The sequence below is a fragment of the Chlorocebus sabaeus genome, chromosome 9 (assembly GCF_047675955.1).
Source record: "Chlorocebus sabaeus isolate Y175 chromosome 9, mChlSab1.0.hap1, whole genome shotgun sequence".
NCBI classification, from domain to species: domain Eukaryota; kingdom Metazoa; phylum Chordata; class Mammalia; order Primates; family Cercopithecidae; genus Chlorocebus; species Chlorocebus sabaeus.
The window spans coordinates 105,329,538-105,350,407 of record NC_132912.1 but is presented as its reverse complement, the minus strand read 5'-3'; the positions used below and the strand labels follow the sequence as shown (position 1 = coordinate 105,350,407).

General features: G+C 46.9%; 1 protein-coding gene across 2 annotated transcripts in view; it reads right to left on the bottom strand.

Annotated features, from left to right (window-relative positions):
* Positions 1 to 20,870, bottom strand: part of SUFU (SUFU negative regulator of hedgehog signaling) — a 132,786-nt gene that overhangs the window by 64,866 nt on the left and 47,050 nt on the right. The window lies entirely within an intron of this gene.

The following is a 20,870-nucleotide window of genomic DNA, read 5'->3' as shown; positions in this document are numbered from 1 at the left end:
CATATTCCATCTCAGTCTTTTCGTCTTCCAACTAGAATGTTTTCAGTTACCTCACTTTTACAGCCATTCCTCATAGATGGACAGTTTTGAAAGGTTTTGCCAGTTTGAAAGCCACCATTCTCTGGACACACTGTGATTGGTTTAAGTCCCTCGTTGAACGTGGTACCCAAAAGGGGCTGTTGGGTCAAAGACAGGCCATGAGGCAGGCACTTACCTCTGAGTATCTGTGTAAAGACCAGCTCCTCAGCTGTCTATGCACCTGCCCAAATTTCAAAGTTTCCCTACCAATCAGACACAGGAAGGGGGTTACAGATAACCGATTTTGGGTGATTTGATTATAGGAAGAGGTAGCAATAAATCATTAGTGAACCCTTTTGGTGTTTAGGCCAGACTCTTCCAGGACATTTCTTCCTGCTTGGAGAGATGGAGAAGGGACTAAGTTGTGAGGGTGAACTCAGGTACTGCAGGGCTTTCCGAGAGCCACAGAGTCTGAGTAGCCTGTAGGTCTCCAGCCTCAAAGAACTTCCTCAGTGTTGGAATATGGCCTGCCTTAAAGCTACCAAAAGTGGGAAGAGTACTGTGTCTTATTTTACGGATTGAAAGACTACACAGTGCTTCTTCAATGCCTGTACTGCCAAATGGCCATGACTACAGGTGAGAACACAGTGGGGGCCGTGGCAGGGGCCATCCTGCCTAGTGGAATCACCTTCAAGGAGGACAGCTGGGCATATGTGCCAAACTGTAAAATCTGTGGACCTTGTGACCACAATCCCACTTTAGAAATTGATCCTGAGATAACTGGATGCAGTTGCCAAGATGTTCATATATGGACAACAACCTTATAGTGTTGTTTAAAACAGGGAAAACTGGAAACTATCTGCAAGTTCATCCAGAGGGCTCTATTTATCCTAGAGGGGCCTGTTATGTTAGTAGCATACAATGAAATGCCATACAACCATTACAAGCACTGCTATGGAGATACACACACACACACACACACACACACACACACATATATATATATATATTTTTTTTTTGAGACAGTTTCGCTCTTCTCGCCCAGGCTGGAGTGCAATGGTGCAATCTTGGCTCACTGCAACCTCCGCCTCCCGGGTTCAAGTGATTCTCCCGCCTCAGTCTTCCGAGTAGCTGGGATTACAGGCGCCCGCCAACTCACCCAGCTAATTTTTGTATTTTTAGTAGAGACAGGGTTTCACCACGTTGGCCAGGCTGGTCTCAAACTCCTGTCCTCAGGTGATCCGCCTGCCTTGGCCTCCCAAAATGCTGGGATTACAGGCGTGAGTCACTGTGCCCAGCTGAGCTGTAGTTACTTAGCTAGAAAGACTTCTATGACATGATGCTGTATGAAGAAAGCATGTTAATATATACAGTACTTAGTAAAAATGCCTATTTTATGTATAGAGACATATCTAGAAGGATGATAACCAAATAAAAATGGCCGTCTCAGAAGCATGTTTATTTTTGTTTTCAACATATATTTATTTGTTACAAAGTAACATAGGCTTATTATAAGAAAGTCAACAAAGAAATGTATGAAAACATGAAAATCTCTTCCCATCAGTCCCATTTCTCAGCTATTAACATTTGCTGTGAACATCTGATATACAATCTTTTTTTTTTTTTTGAGATGGAGTCTCGCTCTGTCGCCTAGGCTGGAGTGCAGTGGCGGGATCTCAGCTCACTGCAAGCTCCGCCTCCCGGGTTTACGCCATTCTCCTGCCTCAGCCTCCCGAGTAGCTGGGACTACAGGCGCCCACCACCTCGCCCAGCTAGTTTTTTTTTGTATTTTTTAGTAGAGACGGGGTTTCACTGTGTTAGCCAGGATGGTCTCGATCTCCTGACCTCGTGATTCACCCGTCTCGGCCTCCCAAAGTGCTGGGATTACAGGGTTGAGCCACCACGCCCAGCCTTTTTTTTTTTTCTGAGACAGAGTCTCGCTCTTTTGTCCAGGCTGGAGTGCAGTGGCGCGATCTCGGCTCACTGCAAGCTCCGCCGCCCGGGTTCACGCCATTCTCCTGCCTCAGCCTCCCGAGTAGCTGGGACTACAGGCGCCTGCCACCTCACCCGGCTAGTTTTTTTGTATTTCTTAGTAGAGACGAGGTTTCACCGTGTTAGCCAGGATGGTCTCGATCTCCAGGCCTCGTGATCTGCCCGTCTCAGCCTCCCAAGGTGCTGGGATTACAGGCTTCAGCCACCGCGCCAGGCCTGATATACAATCTTTAAGACTTTCTTTTGAGCAGGTATAATCAAAGTCAAACTTTTTTCTTTTTTTTAAGTAAAAATGAAACTCCACTCTGCCCATTGTTCTGTTGTGCGACATGGTTTCTTCATGTTTTCAGTGTTGCCTGGAATTTTTTAATGTCCTTTTTGTAATTAGGAAAACAATAACGTTATATTTGTTTGGGGGAATAAAAGTGTACCAGCCAAGGACAGAAGACAATGAATGCGTGATGTGAGTAGCCCAGTGAAGAGAAGCAAAGGACAAAGGTTTTCCTGTGTTCAGGTCACCACGGTACTCAATACAGGAGGCCCTAGACATGCCCAGTTGGCTCAGGAGGTTGACAGTGTCCTGTTCTCCCTAAATCTTCAAAGTCAAACACAGGCTGCTGGAGCTAGGCCTGGGGCTAGGAGATACCGGGCTGCAGCCTCTCCCAGAGATGCGTTCCCTGCCCGGCACAGTGCCCCAGGTATGCAGCTTCCACTGGGCCAAGCAGGACAAGGCAGAGAAGGACTCCCACTGCTGTTTCAGAGTCTACCTGCTGCATGTCAGCAAAACAACAATCCACTGCCTGGGTGTGCTGCAATCCCTTTTTTTTTTTTTTTTTTTTTTGAGACGGAGTCTCGCTCTGTCGCCCAGGCTGGAGTGCAGTGGCGCGATCCCGGCTCACTGCAAGCTCCGCCTCCCGGGTTCACGCCATTCTCCTGCCTCAGCCTCCCAAGTAGCTGGGACTACAGGCGCCCGCCACCTCGCCCGGCTAGTTTTTTTGTATTTTTCAGTAGAGACGGGGTTTCACCGTGTTAGCCAGGATGGTCTCGATCTCCTGACCTCGTGATCCGCCCGTCTCGGCCTCCCAAAGTGCTGGGATTACAGGCTTGAGCCACCGCGCCCGGCCAATCCCTCTTTAAAAGCACTTGAATTCCCTCCCTTTCCTCTTCCTCCCCTGGTTCAAGCTCCAACTGTCATCTGTCCAGAGAGAGGGCTCTGTGAGGAGTCAGAAATGCTGCTTGAACCTCATCAGAACTCTCGAGGCAGGGCCATTCTGTTCTCCTGGTCCTTGAGTCCTGGAAAGAACCCAAACAACAAGCTTGTCCTCATGTCTGCCCAGCAAGGCAAGAAGACAGGCTTGGTGGTGGAGACCCACTCCCAGGGAAGCCCAAGCAGTACTGTGTCTGGCTTAGGGGCGCCATTCATTTTCCACTGAGAGCTATGAAGAAACTGAGTAAGAAAGCAGATCACTGTATCTCATCCAAAGCTGTTCCAATAAACACATTCTCCTCAGTACCAGAGAGCATACCTTAAAGTGGTAACCTGACCACACCTGCACTTGTGGCCTAGATTGCTTCTCAGGACTCACTGTCTCCAGTCTCTGAGAAGTTCTTTTAAAAATTCAGTCATGGCCGGGCGCGGTGGCTCAAGCCTATAATCCCAGCAATTTGGGAGGCCAAGACGGGCGGATCACGAGGTCAGGAGATCGAGACCATCCTGACTAACACGGTGAAACCCCGTCTCTACTAAAAAATACAAAAAACTAGCCGGGTGAGGTGGCAGGTGCCTGTAGTCCCAGCTACTTGGGGGGCTGAGGCAGGAGAATGGCGTAAACCCGGGAGGCGGAGCTTGCAGTGAGCCGAGATCTGGTCACTGCACTCCAGCCTGGGCGACAGAGGAAGACTCCATCTCAAAAAAAAAAAAAAAAAAGTTCAGTCATGTGGCCAGGCATGGTGGCTCAAGCCTGTAATCCCAGAAATGTGGGAGGCTGAGGCAGGCAGACGGCTTGAGTCCAGGAGTTCGAGACCAGCCTGAGCAACATGGGGAAACCCCAGCTCTACAAAAAATGGAAAAATTAGCTAGGCATGGTGGTGTGCACCTGTAGCCCCAAATAGTCAGGAGGCCGAGGTGGGAGGATCACCTAAGCCCAAGGAGGTGGAGGCTGCAGTGAGCTGTGATTGCACCACTACACTCCAGCCTGGGTAACAGAACCAGATCCTGTCTCAAGAAAAAGAAAAAAAAAAGAAAAGAAAAATTTGGCTGGGCCAAATTTAGGTCAATTGCTTGAGCCCAGGAGTTCAAGACCAGTCTTGGCAACATGGCAAAACCCTGTCTCTACAAAAATTACACAACTTAGCCAGGCACAGTAGTGTGCATCTGTAGTTCTTCTTAACTACTTGGGAAGCTGATGTTAGAGGATCACCTGACCCCCATCTGGGGAGTCAGAGTTTGCATGAACCAAGATTGTGCCTCTACACTCCAGCCTGGGTGACAGAGCGAGACTCTGTCAAAGAAAGAAAAGAAAAGAAAAGAAAAGAAAAGAGAAGAGAAGAGAAGAGAAGAGAAGAGAAGAGAAAAGAAGCCTGTTTCCTTTTCTTTTGCAATATGCTTCTTAAATAACAACATAATTTTTTTTTTTTTTTTTTTTTTTTTGAGACGGAGTTGCTCTGTCACCCAGGCTGGAGTGCAGTGGCACAATCTCGGCTCACTGCAACCTCCGCCTTCCAGGTTCAAGTGATCCTCCTGCCTCAGCCTCCTGAGTAGCTGGGACTACAGGCGCCCGCCACCATGCCTGGGTTATTTTTTGTATTTTTTAGTAGAGATGGGGTTTCACTATGTTGGCCAGGCTGGTCTTGAACTCCTGACCCTGTGAGCCGCCCACCTTGGCCTCCCAAAGTGCTGGGATTATAGGCGTGAGCCACTGCGCCCAACCTAATTTTTGTACTTTTAATAGAGACAGGGTTTCAAGCTGGTCTCAAACTCCTGACCTCAGGTGATCCACCCGTCTCAGCCTCCCAAAGTACCGGGGTTACAGGCATGAGCCACTACACCCAGCCATAAATAATATTGATTGTTTCTATGTATAATGCCAGGCTCTGCATTAGGAACACTACCTATATTATGAAGTAGACATTACTATTACCTGTGTTTCACAGATGAAGTAACCGGTCCAATTTTGGTCCCACATGGCCCAACTAGGATTTGAACCCAGGCAACCTGCCATTTGGATTCCTGCTCTTAGCCATGTTCTTCTCCAGCCTTCTTCACTGAATACTCTATCATGAGCAGTTTCCAGTCATCAAAGTGCTTTACCTCCTGCAGAGATGCTAGGTCTACTGTCCTAACTCTCCAGCAGATCTCTCTGCCTGCCAGTGGGCTTCACTGCCCCCTGCAGAAAGCATCCCTGAATTGCAGGTGCCAGCGACAAAAGGGCCACATTCGGCTGAAAGAGTCAACCAATTAAAACTCCACAGGGGTCCAGAGATGAGAGACCTAGTCTGAGGGTGAATTATCCTAGCTGAATACCTGCATCAAATAGACTTTTTCGGCCAGGCGCGGTGGCTCAGTCCTGTAATCCCAGCACTTTGGGAGGCCAAGGCAGGCGGATCACGAGGTCAGGAGATTGAGACCATCCTGGCTAACACTGTGAAACCCTGTCTCTACTAAAAATACAAAAAAAAATTAGCCGGGCTTGGTGAGGTACCTGTAGTCCCAGCTACTCAGGAGGCTGAGGTAGGAGAATTGCAGTGAGCTGAGATTGTGCCACTGCACTCCAGCCTGGGCGACAGAGCGAGACTCTGTCTCAAAAACAATAAATAGATTTTTTCTACTAAGAGTTTCAAGGCATTTAATGTAGTTCTCCAATGGATACAGACCCATGGAAGCTAAAGGAATTTGCTAAAGAAAATCCTTCAGCAACACAGCAGGAGATGCATACCCCCCAACCCCAGCAAACTCTCTAGGTACTGTAATTGATTCCTCTACCATAGGCCAGAGCACAGGACCCAGCTAAGGCAACTCATTTCTCAGGGCCTCTGAAATCTCACGGAGATGGCTACCTCTCCATGTGAGTTGTTATTCAGAAGTGGAAAACATTCTCTAAGTCAGTTGTTGGCTGACTTTTGCAGTGAATGGCCAGAGATAAAATATTTCAGGCTTTGAGGGCCATATCATTCTTGTTACAACTACTCAACTCCACTGCTGTGGCACAAAAGAAGCCCAGGTAATCCATGATGGGTATGGCTATGTTCCAATATAATTTTACTTATAAAAACAGGTGGTTATCAGGATTTGGCCTGCAGGATGTACCTGCAAACCTCTGCTTTCAGGGTTTAAGTTTTCCCTAAAAATACCCAGATTTATATATTGGCTAAATCACTTAAATTTTAGGGCACAAACTCATTTCTGAGGGACTGACCTTTTTTCTTCAGTGCAGCAGGAACACAATCTTTCAACTATTAATCTAAAATCTTGGGAAAGTGCAGAGAAATCAGGGATTTTTTTGTCTTATAGTTGGTCAGTATTACTAACAGATAAAAATGAAAATATTTCACAGATCCACAGCAACCAGAAAAGAGGATGAATCAGGTTGAGGCAAAGAAAATGTGAGGAAAATTAAAAAGAGCATGAGGGAGAAAAATGATATGAATATAACCAGGCAGCTCCATGTGGCTTTAGTTAGCTGACTGGGGCAATAGGCAGCTTAGCAAAACCAGGAAACGAGAGCTTGAGGCTGGGCACAATGGCTAATGCTTGTAACCCCAGTACTTTGGGAGGCCAAGGCAGGTGGATCACTGACCCCAAGAGGTGGAGACCAGCGTGGCCAACATGGCAAAACCCCATCTCTACTGAAAATACAAAAATTAGCCGAGTGTGGTGGTGCACGCCTGTAATCCCAGCTACTCAGGAGTCTGAGGCATGAGAACAGTATGAACCTAGGAGGTAGAGGCTGCAGTAAGCCGAGATCGCACCACTGCACTCCAGCTTGGGTGACAGAGTGAGACTCTGTCTCCAAAAAAGAGAGAGACAGCTTGACAGCTCTCATTGGTGATGATGGAGCACCTCTTTCCAGAAAGCTTTACCTGAGGAAAATATATTAAGACCACATACATTTGGGACATGAGAGAAGAAAGTCAGATGAGCTGTAGATGAGAAGCTGCCTGCAGCCGCCTAGTAACATCTTACCTGGGGAAGTATTCTGAGCTCCTCACTCAACCTTCCTGACTTCCTTCACTCATCTGCAGGGCAGGGAAGAGGAGGCAAAGCCTGATCTCCTTCTTGGATCTGAGAAGAGAGCCCTGTGGTGTGCTGCTGAGCACAGCAATGCCGAGGCTGCTAACACCCCCAAGACAGAGAGTCCCTTTCTTAGGCTGAAGAGCCTCAGGATACAGCAGGCTTGAGGCAGGATTCTGCTGAATTTAAGACCCAGGGACTGGAATGGCAGAGCTGAGAAGTATCCATGACCCTGAGGGACCCTGCGCTCCAACTGCTGCAGCAGCCCCTGTCCCTTCCATGTAAGAGTCACTGTCAAAATGCGGCTAGAGTCTCAAATACTTCAAATCCACGTACATCTTAATTTAAGGAAAAAAAAGGACTTCACTCCCCAAACTGGCCATTTCACCTTCCTCCTTAACAGGCTTTCATTTTTTCTTTTTTCGTTTTTTGAGGCAGGGTCTTGCTCTGTTGCCTAGGCTGGAGTGCAGTGGCATGATCCTGGCTCACGGTAGCCTCAACCTCCTGGACTCAATCTATCCTCCCCACTCGGCCTCCCAAGTATCTGGGAGTACACGTATAAGCCACCACACCCAGCCCTTAACATGCTTTCATAGCTTTCCATTACCCTCAGAATCAAGACTCTATTGAGGCAAATGCACCATTACTTGCCTCAAGCCCAGCACTTTCCTATCCCTGCCAGGCCTCCAGCTTTTCCTGAGCCCTCGCCTCTCCCTTACCTCCCTCCAGCTACATAAGCCTTCTTTCAGTTCCTAATTTTTCCCTTTTGGTGATCTTATGGAATCAAATATTTATTTGCTTATTTTTTCAATGTTTGTCTCTACGAGCTAAAGGCAGTAGAAAGTTTGTTCCACACAGCTTACCTAGCATTTGACAGAGCCTCTGGTATGTAGCAGGCACTTAAATAAAATAAATATAACTGATGAAAAAGTTCCTTTTCCCCAAATCCTCTCTCTTCATCTAAAATGGACCCTTGGCGGCTGAGAGGCTAGAGCACTGGTTAGGCTGTCCCTGAAGGCTTGCTCTTGCCACTCAGCAGCTGTAGGAAGTTCTCCAGGGTCCATCACCTCCCTATCACCTCATCTGAAAAGGGGCAATATCAACCAGTATGCTCCTCACCAGGCTACCCACTGCACAGGTTAAATGAGAGAAGCTAAGTACCTAAGATAGTCTGGTGCTCAATATCTACTGTTTTGTTTTTTTGAGACGGAGTCTCACTCTGTCGCCCAGGCTAGAGGGCAATGGCGCGATCTCAACTCAATGTAACCTCCGCCTCCTACGTTCAAGCAATTCTCATGCCTCAACCTCCCGAGTAGCTGGGATTACAGATATGTGCCATCATGCTCAGCTAATTTTTGTATTTTCAGTAGAGATGAGGTTTCACCATGTTGCCCAGCCTGGTCTTGAACTCCTGGCCTCAAGTGATCCACCTGCTTCAGCCTCCCAAAGTGCTGGGATTATAGGCGTGAGCCACCACACCCGGCCAATACCTACTGTTTCATTTACTTACTTTTAACTATAGAAAAGCAAGTTTTTGTTGTTGTTGTTGTTTGTGTGTGTGTCTGTGTGTGTGTGAGATGGAGTCTCGCTCTGTTGCCCAGGCTGGAGTGTAGTGGTGCGATCTTGGCTCACTGCAACCTCTGCCTCCCAGGTTCAAGCAATTCTCCTGCCTCAGCCTCCTGACAGCTGGGACGCAGGTGCACGCCACCACACCCAGCTAATTTTTATATTTTTAGTAGAGACGGGTTTTCACCATGTTGGCCAGGATGGTCTCAATCTCTTGACCTTGTGATCCACCCGCCTTGGCCTCCCAAAGTGCTGAGATTACAGGCGTGAGCCACCATGCCCGGCATAGAAAAGCAAGTTTTAAAAAAGGGCCTCAACAAGAAAAGACTGAATCACATCTGTTAACTTTTGGGAAGGCAAGAGGAGGAAAACCCCAAGAAAACTCTACAGTGCATTGAGGTTCCTTATGTAAAACATGACTTACTGTCAATATCCGGAAAAGTCTCTCTGACTTACAGAGGCAGGCTGTGTCCCTCAGCACTTCCAACTTCAGAGACAGGAAGAGCATCATGGATGGATTCCTGGAACTCTAAACTGTGTAACACACTGTATAAGGTTTGCTAGCCGGGCACAATTGGTCACACCTATAATCTCTCCACTTTGGGAGGCCAACACAGGCAGATCACTTGAGCTCAGGAGTTCAAGAACAGCTTGGGCAACCTGGCGAAATCCTGCCTCCACAAAAAATATAAAAATTAGCTGGGTGTGGTGGCATGCACCTGTAGTCCCAGCTACTTGGGAAGCTGAGGTAGGAGGATCAACTGAGCTTAGCAGATCAAGGCTACAGTGAGCTATGATCACACCACTGGACTCCGGTCTGAGCAACAGAGTGAGATCCCATCTTAAAAAAAAAAAAAAAAAAAAGGCTTGCTGATCTTTCCTAACCCCAAATGTCTGCCACATAGTGTGAATGAACCAATCTCTCTGGCCAAGGAACCTAACTAAGAAGGGGGACCTATTCTCAAGGACTCAGTAAAGTATTTTGTTGCTATAAAAACACTAGGCTTGGTGCGGTGGCTCACACCTGTAATCCCAGCTACTCAGGAGGCTGAGGCAGGAGAATCACTTGAACCTGAGAGGTGGAGCTTGCAGTGAGCCAAGAACACACCACTGCACTCCAGCCTGGGCAACAGAGGGAGACTCTGTCTCAAACAAAACACACAAACAAAAACAACCACTTTTATATAATGATCCTTCTATTGTTTGTTGAAAATAACGATAACATTTACTGGATGGTCCCAACAGTATTATTTTAATAACATATTCATTCATCTAATTCCTTCTCGCTTTAAAAATCCTTTAGCAATGGTTATTAACATGTAAAGGTTAATTTCTCCACACCTGGCTAAGTGATCCCACTTAAAGGAATTTATCCTGAAGAAATACTTTGGTAAGAATACAAAGATGGACATAGACGAGGATGCTCACTGCAGCTTTGTGAAAGGAAAAAATTAGAAATGACCCAAATGTCTAACAATAGAAGACTAGTTAAATAAAGTACAGTATATGTAGACATTAAAAAAGAGTCACGTTAAAAAGAACATCCTGACATGGAAAGATGTCCAAATGATAGTAAGTTAAAAAAGCAAGGTGAAAAACAGTATGAAAAGCATAGTCCATTTTTACAAAATACTGCAAGTTCTTTTCTTTGAGACTGAGTCTTGCTCTATATCACCCATGCTGGAGTGCAGTGGCGTGCTCCCAGCTCACTGCAACCTCCGCCTCCCAGGTTCAAGCAATTCTCGTGCCTCAGCCTCCCAAGTAGCTGGGACTACAGGCATGCGCCACCATACCCGGCTAATTTTTGTATTTTTTAGTACAGATGGGGTTTCATCATGTTGGCCAGGTTGGTCTCGAACTCCTGACTTCAAGTGATCCACCCATCTCAGCCTCCCAAAGTGCTGGGATTACAGGTGTGAGCCACTGCGCCTGGTCAAAATACTGTGAATTCTGTCCAGACATATGCATGGCAAACAAAACCTGGAAAGAGGAACACCAAAGTTTTCTCTGTGAGGGAATGAATTATGAAGGACTTTCACCTTCTGTGTCAGATTTTAGATTTCTAAGTTTCAATTTTATAATGAGCAAGTATTTCTTTTATAAACAGGGGAAAGGAAAGAAAATGTGAAAACAAAAATCTCTGTTAGTGTTAGAGGCTGTCAGTACCACAGGGTTGGATCAGCCATGAGCTCTGATGGCCTGGGAGAGATCCCTACTCATGCAGTGCCATCCCAGCACTCAGCAATCGAGCCACTCACAAATCAAGCCAACTCGATGGACTCACAAATTGAGCCAACTGAGCACATGTCATGAGGTTGCCATTAAACAGCAGCAAGCGAAGGCACTTCAATTTCCAGTGTCAGTTACAAGGTTGGGGAGATATGTTTTTCCTAAAAATGCAAATGAAATTGCCTTGGAATTTGTGGTTAAGGCCTACCAATGGTAGAACTGAGAGCAGACAGCCTCTCCAGCAGAATTCTAAAGCACAGTTCAGAAATCAAGCCCTGTTGAGTTGGGGAATGGTTTCTTTCTAACGAAACCCAGAGGATAGGGGGCAGGGGAATAGTCACTGGCAATCTAAGAATAAGCTGATCGTAAAATGAAAGGGGAACAGGGAAGTAAGAAAAACTGGCTGCAAAGTAGGACAGACAGACATGGAAGTGTCTACTGGTGAAGTTACTGATACACTTATTGTAAAACTTTCCAAACGACTCATGCCACAGGCTAGATTTGTTTGTAAATCTGCCATAACAGGTGAAATGACAGCCATCCTGTCCTCATGACTGGAACATTCTCTTCCCAGGCCGAGTGTCCTGACCAATATGCAAGGTTCCTCTGATTCCAGGCAGGGCTGGGGCTTCTTAGGTGGGAGTGTTTTGCCCACCCGATGGGCATTCCCCTCCTTACTAACAGAACCCCAATTTTGTTTTTCTCCTTTTCCTGGCCATTCCCTTCTGGGAGCCAGGCCCATTCCCAGCCAATATCATCCTTGACCTAACACTAGCCAATGAGATGCAAAGGAGACATCAACGAGGGCGGTTCTGTGGAGGTTTTGGTTCATCTTTAAAGGACAAAGAACAGAAATGTCTCTCTTACTGCCTGTAGACTCTGTCAAGGGTGATCAGGATGCTAGGATTATGGCAGCCATCTCTGGAATATGAGGAAACCAGTTTAAAAAGACAAGCCAAGTGTTAAGGAAGGCAGAGAAGTTAAGAACAACTCAGGTCCTTGACAATATCGCTGAACAGATGCCAGTCAACCCTGGAACTGCCCCTCCTCCAGATGGCTTGCCATGTAAGGTAAGTTCCCTTATTGTTAGGCCACTCTAGTCAGGGTGTTCTACTACTTGTAGTCAAAACCATCCCAACACATACAAGATAGAACAGAAGGTGCCCGCTCCATCGACACCTCCTCTAATAATCTGACTTCGGAGTGTTAACTGCACACCATGATTACTGAGGTAAGAGATGTCCCTACAGTTCTATGGCAGCAACTGATTTTGCCTATGCAAAGCCGTGCTATTCTGCTGGTGGTTAGCCTTTGCTTTAGAGGACTTCCCTCCCACTCCATGTGCTTGGAAGTGAAGAGCAGAGGGAAGACTTTCAACTTAAATCCTGGTGGTCCATCTGGACCACTGACACCAACCAAGGTGGTCACATGGCCCAGACAGAACTAATCTGTGTCCTACCCCAGAATTGATGTAGAAATGTCCAAAGTTTAAAGACTTGGCTGGGCGCAGTGGCTCACATGTGTAATCCTAGCACTTTGGGTGACCAAAGTGGGTAGAGCACTTGAGCCCAGGAGTTTAAGACCAAAACCTGGGCAACAGCGAGACCCTGTCTCTACAAAAATTTAAAAATTAGCTGAGTGTGGTGGTGTGCATCTATAGTCGTAGCTACTCAGGAGGCTGAAATGGGAAGATCATTTGAGCCCAGAAATTTGAGGCTGCAGTGAACTAAAAAGGTGCCACCGTATTCTAGCCTCTAGCCTGGGTGACAAAGCAAGAACCCTGTCTCAAAAAATCAGTAAAAAGACAGGCCAGTTGTGGGGGCTCACACCTGTAATCCCAACACTTTGGGAGGCCATGGCGGGTGGATCACCTGAAGTCAGGAGTTCGAGACCAGCCTGGCCAACATGGTGAAACCCTGTATCTCTACTAAAAATACAAAAATTAGCCAGGCATGTTGGTGCACACCTGTGGTCCCAGTTACTTGGGAGGCTGAGGCAGGAGAACTGCTTGAACTCGGGAGGCGGAGGTGCAGTGAGCCGGGACTGTGTCATGCCTGGACAACAGAACAAGACTGTCTCAAAAAAAAAAAAAAAAAAAATCAGTAATGAAAAAACAAAAAACACCAAAGTTAAAAGCACAAAGCCCTGTGCCTGCTGGGACTACAAACTGAGAGAAACTGAAACTAGGAATGATGGTGCCCATCTCCCCAATAGTGGCACATGGGGAGAGTCTGCAGAACAAGATCAACATACAGAGAGTCATAGCTATCATCATAGCCCAGAGGACCCCGTTTGAACATACAGATCAAGCCACACCTGAAACCCTTGTTGTACCAGTCACCTGAGCCAATAAAGTCTGTTACTGTTTTTTTTTTTTTTTTTTGGTTTTTCGCTTCTTTTTGAGACAGGGTCTTGCTCTGTCGTCCAGGGTGGAGTGCAGTTGTGGGATCATGGCTCACTGCAGCCTCGACCTCCCTGGCTCAAGTAATCCTCCTACCTCAGCCTCCTGAACAGCTGGGACTACAGATGCATGACACCATGCCTGGCTAATTTTTCAGTTTTTTTACTTTACGTCTGTGTGGTTTCGCCATGTTGCCCAGGCTGGTCTCAAACTCCTGGGCTCAAGCAATCTGTCTGCCTCATTGCCTCAGCCTCCCAAAGTATTGGGATTACAGGTGTGAGCTACCACGCCTGGCCCTCTCATTGTTTAACGTAGTTTGAGCTGGGTTTCTGCCATTTTATTTTCTTTTTTTTTAGGCAGGGACTTGCTCTATCACCCACGCTGAGTGCAGTGGCATGATCACAGCTAACTGCAGCCTTCACCTCCTGAGCTCAAATGATCATCCCAACTCAGTCTCCCAAGTAGCTGAGACCACAAGTGCATACCACCACACCCAGCTAATTTTTTTGTTTTGTTTTGTTTTGTTTTGTTTTAGACAGAGTCTCACTCTGTTGCTCAAGCTAGAATGCAGTAGTGCAACCTCCGCCTCCTGGGTTCAAGTGATTCTTCATTCTCCTGACAGCCTCGTGAGTAGCTGGGATTACAGGCGCGTGCCACCACTCCTGGCTAATTTTTGTATTTTTAGTAGAGACAGGGTTTCTCCATGTTGGTCAGGCTGGTCTCAAACTCCTGACCTCGTGATCCGCCTGCTTCGGCCTCCCAAAGTGCTGGGATTACAGGCGTGAGCCACCGTGCCCAGCCCATTTTCTTATAACTAGAAGAATCCTAACTAAATCACCCTAATCTATCTATATCTATAGAGCCACATCTGGAAGCCTTCACTGCCTCTGGGTGCTCTTCATTCTCAGATCTCTCCCATTTCTACTTCCTTTTCTCTCCAGCTCAGCTTCCACCTCTGCGCAAACCTACCAGAGGGTAGCTGTCTGCCAGCAGGTCAGCGCTGTTATAGAAGCCATCTGAGTCATGCTTCAGAGGAGGCTTCCAAGGCTGCCTCGTACAGCTCCATGGCTGGGTGTGGGCATCTCCATCCCCGCCCCCACACACACCAGAGTCTCATCGTTCCCCTTTCATTCGCCTCCCACTGCCTTGATGCTATCTCCAAGGCTGGGTTGTAGGGCTGTGGATGTTACTTAGATCTGGAAAAGCAGGTCTAAACAGTCCACTTGCTTGATTACACGGCTAAGCATGTTCTCACATGCAAATGGGTGGGTGGAGTGCTCCCCATATACTCACTAAGTTTAAGGTGGACAGCACAAGTGAGGCAAGACCATCAAACAGAATTACAACGCTATGTACGTAGGCAGGTATATCTGTGTACACATCAAACATAAACAACACACGTTCTGTACAGTATGTATACATGTAACTCTTGTAGCGTGTAACCACACAGGGGTAGAGTAATGCCTACGAGTCACAAAGGAGGTGCTCTGCAGCAGCAGCTGAGTGATCTGCTTTGAGAAAACCTGATAGACCTACACCCAATCTTACAAAATATTTACAATAAGGGGCAATTACTCACACTATAAAAAGATTCTTCACCTTATTAAGGGATTTACTACAAGCACTAAACTGCATGGGCTCTACTGGACTTAGAATAGGGTTTGATTTGCATAAGACTTCACAGGCAACTACATAAATCAACTACAAAAAACCAAGGAGCCACACCTGAACTGAATGTTTTCAGCTATATAATATGATGTACAAAACGAAGTAATTTTATTTGTACCAATATTACTGATTTTCCGTGTGAGTAAGATAATGCCTCCAAGTGTCATCATGTCAGCTGAGGCTGCACATCTGATTCAGGGCAAGCAAGACATTTCCTAATACAGTTTTGCTGTTAAGTAGGGTCTTTACTGTCATTGAGAAACAAACAAACAAAAAAAGACCAAGGTACCCATCTTGATCCATAAAGTTTTTAAAGACTGAATAATGATAATGATTGCAGGTAAAACATGTAGTACTTACTGCGTACCAGGCACATTCTAAGTGTTTTACAGATATTAACTCACTTCTCGATAACTTCATGAGGTTACTATTATCCCTGCTTTATAGCTGAGCAAATGGATGCATATGTAGCCCAAGGAGGCAGTAACTAGCAGAGCCGATATGAATGCAGGCTGTCTGGGTCAGGAGGCCACACTCTTAAATCACCACACCATGCTGCTACCTTGATCTGGCAGTCACAGACAGATGGAGAACAGTTCAGGCGAGAGGAGTGGGGACAGGGACCTACTTAAGCTATTAGCAATGAGTTCAGGCACACAGTGCTAAGGACCTAACTATGCAGTGAAATCAAACAAAAGAAAAGAAAAGAACGATGTTGCTGGAAGTCAGGAGAGCGTAAGAGTATTGACCAAAAGGAAACATGAGTGAGGTTTCTAGAGAACTGGTCTGTTTCTCAATTTAGGTACTGGTTACATGGGTGTATGTGGTTTGTGAAAACTCATCAAGCTGTACAGTTATGTGTACTTTTTTTGTTTTGTTTTGAGACGGAGTTTTGCTCTTGTTGTCCAGGCTGGAGTGCAATGGCGTGATCTCAGTTCACTGCAACCTCTGCCTCCCAGGTTCAAGTGATTCTCCTGCCTCAGCCTCCCGTGTAGCTGGGATTACAGGTGCTTACCACCATGTCCAGCTACTTTTTGTATGTTTAGTAGAGACGAGGTTTCACCATGTTGGTCAGGCTGGCCTCGAACTCCTGACCTCACGTGATCCAACCGCCTCGGCCTCCCCAAGTGCTGAGACTACAGGCGTGAGCCACTGCGCCTGGCCTGTTTTTGTTTTTGTTTTTGTTTTGAGATAGCGTTTCACTCTGTCATCCAGGCTGGACTGCAATGGTGCAATCATCATTCACTGCTGCCTGTACCTTCCAGGCTTACGTGCAATCCTCCCACTGCAGCCTCCTAAGTAGCTGGGACCACAAGCATGCGTCACTACAATGGCTAATTTTTTTTTTTTTTTTTGAGATGGAGTCTCGCTCTGTCACCCAGGCTGGAGTGCAGTGGCGGGATCTCGGCTCACTGCAAGCTCCGCCTCCCGGGTTTACGCCATTCTGCCTCAACCTCCTGAGTAGCTGGGACTACAGGCACCTGCCACCACGCCCGGCTAGCCAGGATGGTCTCGATCTCCTGACCTCGTGATCCGCCTGTCTCAGCCTCCCAAAGTGCTGGGATTACAGGCTTCAGTCACCACGTACGGCCTTTTTTTTTTTTTTTTTTTTTGAGATGGAATCTCTCTCTCTGTTGCCAGGCTGGACTGCAGTGGCGTGATCTCGGCTCACTGCAACCTCTGCCTCCCACGTTCAAGTGACTCTTCTGCCTCAGCCTCCTGAGTAGTTGGGACTACAGGCATGTGCCACCACGCCCAGCTAATTTTTGAATTTTTAGTAGAGATAGGGTTTCACCATGTTGGCCAGGCTGGCCTCGATCTCTTGACCTTGTGATCTGCACACCTTGGCCTCCCAAAGTGCTGGGATTACAGACATGAGCCACTGTGCCCGGCCAAATTTTTTAAAATTTTTTGTAGAGACAGAATATCTTTATGTTGCCTAGGCTGGTCTTGAACTCCTGGGCTTAAGCCAACCTCCCACCTTGGCCTCCTAAAGTGCTGGAATTACAGGCATGAGCCACCGTGTCTGGCCAAGAGCTGCCATTCAGAGCTACACTGCCTGGGTTAAAATTTGCCTTTGTTAGGCCGGGCGCGGTGGCTCAAGCCTGTAATCCCGGCACTTTGGCAGGCCAAGACGGGTGGATCACAAGGTCAGGAGATCGAGACCATCCTGGCTAACCCGGTGAAACCCCGTCTCTACTAAAAAAATACAAAAAACTAGCCGGGCGTGGTGGCGAGCGCCTGTAGTCCCAGCTACTCGGGAGGCTGAGGCAGGAGAATGGGGTAAACCTGGGAGGCGGAGCTTGCAGTGAGCTGAGATCTGGCCACTGCACTCCAGCCTGGGTGACAGAGCGAGACTCCGCCTCAAAAAAAAAAAAAAAAAAAAAAATTTGCCTTTGTACCCACTAGATGTGTGACCTTGAACATGCAACTCAACCCGTGTTGTCTTGCTTTCTGCAACTGAAAAGCTGGTATATCACAGTCACTAACCTCACACAGCTTGTCCACATATTCAATGGTCACTTGAAGTGGCACACAGAGCACAAGTCTAAATGTTAGTTATTCCCATCACCATTTAGGCCCACAGCCATGGTCTCCTATCTTTTTTTTGAAATGGAGTCTCTTTCTGTCGCCATTCTGGAGTGCAGCGGCGCAATCTCGGCTCACTGCAAGCTTCGCCTCCCAGGTTCACGCCATTCTCCTGCCTCAGCCTCCTGAGTAGCTGGGACTACAGGCGCCCGCCACCACGCCCAGCTAATTTTTTTGTATTTTTAGTAGAGACGGGGTTTCACCATGTTAACCAGGATGGTCTTGATCTCCTGACTTCGTGATCCACCCGCCTCGACCTCCCAAAGTGCTGGGATTACAGGCGTGAGCTACCGCGCCCGGCCGGTCTCCTATCTTAAATCAGTTACCATTTACTTTTCTTTATCATTTTCCCATTATTTAAACAATTTACTATTATCTCCTGCCATGTTCTAAAAAAAAATTTAAAAAGATTTGTTTTACCTATTATTTAAATAATACAATCATGTTACAGAAAATCTGGAAAACAGAAAGTCAAGTATTACACTTTTAGGAGTGTAGTCACCCTGTTCCCTTCTGATGTGCTTAAAGTGATCTGCAGACACAAACTACAGCAAGCACATTATAACCACCGTAAATGGGGCCATTAGGAACAGAAAGGGCCTGCAGAGCACATATTAGGCAATGTATACTCAACAGCCACAACTTTTATTTTATTTTGAAAATTTCCAATCCTACAGAAAAGTTAAAAGAACGATACAATGAGTACCCAAATACCATTCACCTAGCTTCACAAATTGTTAACATTTCACCACATTTGCTTTAGCTTCTCTTCACACACAGATGTTCTATTTTTTGACAATTAAGTTAAGTCATTTGAATCATTTGACAATTAAGTTAAAGACATCAGGTCCTTTTATCCATTAATACTTTAGCCTTTATCTCCTAGCAACAGGGACGTTATCCTGTATAACCATAACACCATAATTACATCCAGGGAATTTTGCATACAATACTATTAACTAATACACAGTGTATATTCATATTTTTCCAATTGTCCTTAAAAAATGACCTTTTTTTTTTTTCCAATTTAGGATCTAATCAAGGATCAACAGTGCATTTAAACTGCCATGTTTCCTTTAATGTAGAATAGCCCCTGCCCCTTGCCTTTTTATGTCTTTCATAGCATTGGGGTGTGTGTGTATTTTTTTTTTTTTTGAGACGGAGTCTCGCTCAGTCGCCCAGTCTGGAGTGCAGTGGCGCGATCTCGGCTCACTGCAAGCTCTGCCTCCCGAGTTCACGCCATTCTCCTGCCTCAGCCTGAGTAGCTGGGACTACAGGCGCCCGCCGCCACACCTGGCTAATTTTTTGCATTTTTAGTGGAGACGGGGTTTCACCGTGTTAGCCAGGATAGTCTCGATCTCCTGACCTCATGATCCGCCCGCCTCGGCCTCCCAAAGTGCTGGGATTACAGGCGTGAACCACCGCGCCCGGCCTTTTTTTAAAATTTTTTTAGGTAGGGTCTCACTGTGACACCCAGCCTGGAATGTGGTGGCACAATCATGGTTCACTGCAGCCTCAACCTCCTGGGCTCAAGTGGTCCTCCTACCTCAGCCTCCCAAGTAGCTGGGACTATAGGCATGCCACCACACCTGACTAATCTTTAATTTACGGGATCTTGCTTCATTGCCCAGGCTGGTCTCAAACTCTTGAGCTCAAGCGATCCTCCTGCTTCACCCTCTCAAAGTGCTGGGATTAGAGCACTGACATTTTTGAAGAATATAGGCATTTATCTTTAAAGTGTCTCACAATCTGGATTTATCTGTTTATAATTTGATTCAGGTTAAACATTTTTGGGAAAATGCTACATAGCTGATGTTATATACCTCACACTGCAACACATAAGAAGGTACATAAAAGCCGGGCGCAGTGGTTCATGCCTGTAATCCCAGCACTTTGGGAGGCCAAGGCGGGCGGATCGTGAGGTCAGGAGATCGAGACTGTCCTGGTTAAAGAGGTGAAACTCCATCTCTACTAAAATATACAAAAAGTTAGCCAGGCGTGGTGGCAGGCGCCTGTAGTCCCAGCTACTTGGGAGGCTGAGGCAGGAGAATAGCCTGAACCCAGAAGGCGGAGCTTGCAGTGAGCTGAGATCACGCTGCTGCACTCCAGCCTGGGGGAGAGAGCGACACTCCAGCATGGGGGAGAGAGCGACACTCCATCTCAAAAAAAAAAAAGGCACATAATAATAATTTGTTCCATTATTAGTGTTGTTCTATTTCACAACTACTGTGATTATTAATTTTTTTTTTGATATGGAATCTTGCTCTATTGCCCAGGCTGGAGTGCAGTGGCACAATTTTGGCTCACAGCAACCTCTGCCTCCCGAGTTCAAGTGATTCTCCTGCCGCAGCCTCCTGAGTAGCTGGGATTACAGGTGCCCACCACCATGCCTGGCTAATTTTTGTATTTTCAGTAGAGATGGGGTTTCACCATGTTGGCCAGGCTGGTCTCGAACTCCTGACCTCAAGTGATCCAACTGCCTCGGCCTCCTAGAGTGCTGGGATTACTGGCGTGAGTCACTGTGCCCGGCCTGCCCTAGTCCCACTTCTGGCCAACTCAACTGGAGTCCCACAGGAAGGTTTGGAAGTCAGTGTGTTGACAAGCTCCTCTGAGGGGTTGATGGGCAGCCAGATTTAGGAACTCCTGCTTAGAGAAGACCCATTGTAGCCTCCATGAGGAGACTGTTCCACAGGGCATACAATGGTAGGTGGTAGTTATGGATCTGCCTCCTGTGCCAACAACTGGCTCCCACAGGTGTGAAATGTGGGCAGAGGGGTTCAACCTAGACAGGTCTATTGTACCCCAAATGTATAACCTACTCAAGGTTTGAAAAAAGAAGTCCCTGGCCTGGCAGTGGCCCATGCCTGTAATCCCAGCACTTTGGAAGGCCGAGGTGGGCGGATCACCGGAGGTCAGGAGTTCGATACCAGCCTGACCAACATGGAGAAATCCCGTCTCTACTAAAAGAAAAAAAAAAAATAGCCAGGCGTGGTGGCACATGCCTATAATCCCAGCTACACAGGAAGCTGAGGCAGGAGAATAGCTTGAACCTGGGAGGCATAGGTTGCAGTGAGCCGAGATTGTGCCATTGCACTCCAGCCTGGGCAACAAGAGCAAAACTCCATCTCAAAAAAAAAAAAAAGTCACTGTAACTAGAGAAGCTACCAGATCTATGGT